A 3,864-nucleotide genomic window follows, 5' to 3' on the forward strand; every position below is an offset into this window, starting at 1 on the left:
TGTATCCAGGAATTCCCAAGGTGCATCTGTTTCCCCCTATTTCCCCCCCAAACGCTGTTCCTGTCACCATGCCTGGGCTCCTTGCCCTGCGGGGGCTCCCTTGGTGTCTGTCCAATGCTCCTCCTGGGGAAAAAGGCTGGAGGGGGGAGTGTGTGCTTTGGGGAAGCAACACTGCCAGCTTACAAGTGTATTTCACGTTACTGTTGGGCTTTGCTTCCTGGCAGCCTCCCCTGTCCTGCTCATTTAGGGTTTGGGTGGGATTAACCTGCAGAGCTGACATGGCTGGGAAGCCAGAGCACTGAGTGGGGAACCAGGGATTAGTTTGAAAAACAAAATGAAACCTGATGGAGATACATAGTGGGGTTTGAGCATAACTTCGAACCTGTTCTTTGTTTCCCAGGTCGTGCATGTTTGCTGTGAACGGAGGGAATGAACAGAGGGAGGGCTGCTCCTCTGTCCCAGGAAGACTGATGGGAGGCCGGGTCCATTTCCAGCTTATTCCAAGGAAATGAAAGCAGCAGGGAATGCCTGACCTGCCCCCCTGAAGTTTTCAGAGAGCTTGTCTGTGTTTGGAAGCACACTGCAATGTCTGCTTGGGGATCCTTCCCCACGTGTTCAGGGACGCTGGTATCAACCACGGCACAGGGGCCACTGCGAAGCGCTTCCCAGAGTTCGGAAACGCAAAGGTGGATCAGCAGAGGAGCTCTGAGGCGTCCCTTGGGCTGTCTTTGCAGGTGCTGTGGGGAAGCACGTTTGCCAAGGGTGCCTGTGCATCTCCTACCCAGCACTGCCCAGAGCAGCGGACACAGTGGTCCCGGGCACGCCGCCGGGTTGCTGCTGGCCGAGCAGTGCATGAGAGAGTCGAAGCTCTCCCTGGTTGTGCTGTTCATAAGTCACTACATTTAAATGCTGTCAGAGCAGGGTGAAGCACTTAAAACCAATTAAGGACCTTAATGAATCTTGCCCTGGTGGGGTTTCAATTACCTTAAGTAGAAGGCAGGCTGGAGCAGAGTGCGTTAGCCTAAAGGCTATCGGTTAGACTCTTGCTAATTGGATCATGCATTTGAAAATTGCTGCACTCCTCTGGGATGAAATCTATAGGTTTCCTTAGATACCACTTACAGATATTTTCCAGCTCCATCTCAAACCTGCGGAAGACTTGCATTTTTCTGCTTAAAATCCTCCAAACAGGACCCTCCAGGTTATTAACTGCTAATGGTCCTGCTCGAGATGAGCTGCATCTGTGTATGCAAATAGATCCCAGCTGTGTGTCTACAGAGCTGAGAAATGGGGGAGCGCTTGTGAGGAGGCTAGTGTGGAATCTGGACAGCTGGGCTGGGCTTTGAGATCATTTCAAAGAGGGTGAATTTTAGATGAGCTTCAGCAGAACTGCTGGATCAGGACCTGCATTCCTTTAGTGCAGAACGAGGGAAAATAAACCTGTTGTGAAGAAGCTCAGGACAGACTTTCCTTGCGCAAGGTGACGAGGTGCCGGTGGACCAGCACACAGACTGAAGGGGAATGCATGTCCTGACAGAAAACTGCCCCGGAGATTTAAAAGCCTTTACGAATGCAAACTGCGAAGTGCACTAACTCATCCTGGGAACCCAGAGCTCTTCTGGGTGGAAAACATTCACTGGGGACTTTTAAAACCCTTCTCTTACATCTGAAAAACAGGAGGTTTGGCTAAAACAGCATCTGAGCCACAGGAAGAGGTGTTAAAGCTGGGTTCTGAGGGGTGGCGAGGTGGGGGTTACGGGGATGCTCTGCTGTAAAGCACAAACTGTATCATCTGGGGTATTTTTTGGTGGCTGATCCGTGCCTCTGCGCCACATGTTACTGCTGTGAGCTCCAGACACTCGGGATTGTGTGTTATACCGGTAGGTGCAGGGCATTGCACTGGGCGGTGGCGAGATTAACCCACCCGCCCGGGCTCGGGCCAGGAGGGACTCGGCAGGGACCCTGCTGAGCCGGGGGTGGGCTGTAGGGGCACCTGACCAGCAGGAGACCAGAAGGTGGCATGGAGACAGTTGCCATCCTGTGTGTCCAGCTCTAGGGAGAGCAGCTGGAATAGGTTTTATAAAGTGTTTTAAGAAGAGCTATAGAAATGTTTCAAAGCCTGGAGTAAGAGTATTAATACTTAGTTATAATGTGTAGTAGGTGGTGAATACAGAGCTCCTAAACGGGTGTTTGTACAGTTATAGTGTATAAGTAACTCAGAGAAATCATTATAATTGGAGCAGCTCACCGCTCTCGGCAGTGAGTGCCTGACAGCAGCAGCGTAAGAGGCAGGCGATGGCCTCGGCCCTGAGCAGGGATCGGTTTGAAGCTCCACTCACTGGAGCATGACACCCCAGTCCCGCACCCCCCGGCCACCTGCTCCACGGTGGGTGTGCAGTGAGATGTCCCCCCAGGTGCCGGTGCTGCCTTCTCCCCCCTTTCCCTGTGGGAAGGGAGCTCGTGGAAAGCTGCTCAGTGATTGCTCACCAGCCCTCCCTCATCGGGGAAAGATCCCGGGGCGGGCTGCTCTGGGCTGGCCGTGGTCACGGGTGGGATCTTGGGTGGGTGGATCTCGGATGCTGCGGAGGGCCGGGTGGGACGCGGGCAGAGGCCTCATGCCCTGCAGGTGATGCTCCCTCCCCATGAGCCAGGCTGGGTGTCCGTGTGGCTCTGACACGGTGCGGTCACGAGCTGGCGAGGAAGCCAAGTCTTTCCGTCCAGGTGCAGAAACGGGGTATCAATATTTAAAGCCAGCCAGGCAGCTTTGCTTTCAGGAAAGGATCTTTCTGCATTTTTTATGAGGTGAGCCAGCATCTCCTTACCCGCCAGGAGAGAGAACCAGCCCAGAGACAATATCCGATAGCGATTCCTGCTCACCGAGACGTTCCGGGAACATGTCCCCTCACAATAGCCTGCGGTGCCACCAACAATGCTCCATTTAGAGAGGAACAAACTGTCTGCCTCTGCTGCTAATTTCCTTTCCTCTGGAGGTGACTGACACCTGTGAAGGTCTTTGGGAAGAACAGGGTGTTTCTGTGGTTAAGGGAGTGATAAACACGGGAGGTGGAGTAAGCACTGTATGCCTTCTGTACAGCTCTTGAGAACTTCATTTTACTTCCAAGTGGAAGAACTTGGAGAATCTTTTAAGGCTTGACCTTACATATCTGTGAAATAAGTAAAAAAATTACTTCAGCTGCTCAGGGTTCATTTGAAGGCTTCTGGAGTTGCTGGAAACCTTTTCCTTTTTGGGAAGTGCTGGAAAGTTTAATGACAAACAAGGCGACATCTTAGAACAGGCACAAAACTAGAACTGGACGACAGCTAAAATTTGGAGTTGGCTTTTTTAAGAGTTTTGCAAAATTCCTAGCGAACATTTTAGCACCTTCCCTGCTAGACAGGTCCGATAACCCCAGTTTCTGTGGAAGGTAAATTTTACTGGACTTCTCCCAAAAGGGAACAGAACTGCTTTCTTCAAAAGCACCTAAAAAGAGCTGTTTTTTTTTTTTTTTCCACTGCAGCACACCCTGAAGCGCGGTGAGCTGGCAGTGTGCTGCTGCTGCAGGCAGGAAGATCCCCACGCTGGGCTGCTTGGTGGGGAGCGTGGCCAGCAGACCCTACCTAGGGCTGTGTTTGACTCAGGAGACCGTTGGCTCCTGAAGGCTGGGAGGACCCGGCAAAGGCTGCCCGTGTGGCCACAGTCCAGAGGCACCCAGCTCCAGGAAGAGTGGTGAGAGCTGGGCTGGTCACAGCTGGCCCAGAAGGGACCCAGCAGTGGTCTGGGAGTGCCTGGAGGGGAGAGAGGACGGTTGTGTATCCAAACTCTCCTGGAGCGGGGCAGGTGGTGGGACAGGGGACACTAGACAC

The sequence above is a fragment of the Buceros rhinoceros genome, unplaced genomic scaffold (assembly GCF_000710305.1).
Source record: "Buceros rhinoceros silvestris isolate BGI_N320 unplaced genomic scaffold, ASM71030v1 scaffold12351, whole genome shotgun sequence".
Lineage (NCBI taxonomy): Eukaryota > Metazoa > Chordata > Aves > Bucerotiformes > Bucerotidae > Buceros > Buceros rhinoceros.